We start from the raw sequence: 776 nt of genomic DNA, 5'->3' as shown, positions 1-776 counted from the left end.
ATTTCTCTCATCTTTTAGATAACACGGATGATGGCATTTGAAATGTCGAAACGTTTGCAATAAATATGCATGTGGCGACATTAGTGTTTCAGTTTCCCCTGATAGGCAGCTTTGATAAAATCTTGATATAAAGTTATAGAAACAATTTATGGCGTAAGCAATGATTCGATAAAGTTAACGAAAAATCCTTCCTTATTTATTATCCCCGCCAATGAGGGTATATTTTCAACTCTGTTTATGCATTTATCTATTTGTCTGTGTGTCTCTAGAGAGGATTACGTCAAATTACTAAAAGGATTTTAACAAAATTCTCACCACAGATAGATATTAGGTCATTGACGACCCCATCAAATTTTGGAGATGATCCAGAGCTACATTTTACATCTGTATTTGAATTTTTTTCCATTTTAATGATAACGTCAAGACAAACTGAAGTATTTTGACGAAATTTTCCACCACAGATAGATCTTAGGTCATTAATGACTCCATTAACCTTTGGCGGATGTGAGAAATCTCTGATTGCTCTTGTTTTAATTAAGCTTTGTTATAGTACATGATATGTTAATCCAATTTTTTTATGAAAAAATACATGATATTATTATGTCTTCCTGCCCGTGTTTGTCTGATAGATCATGCAGAGCAATTCATCGCGGTCCTATCAGCTTTATCCATCATGAATGTTGATACCATTTGAAGACCACGTATTTTTACCTTGTTTGGTGCTAAAATGGCCCTGAGTTGTTTTGCAGATTTCAATAATTGGTAAATGAAACGCT

Source organism: Palaemon carinicauda, chromosome 5 (genome assembly GCF_036898095.1).
Source record: "Palaemon carinicauda isolate YSFRI2023 chromosome 5, ASM3689809v2, whole genome shotgun sequence".
In the NCBI taxonomy this organism is placed as follows: Eukaryota; Metazoa; Arthropoda; class Malacostraca; order Decapoda; family Palaemonidae; genus Palaemon; species Palaemon carinicauda.
Note: the sequence above shows the minus strand (reverse complement) of the source record.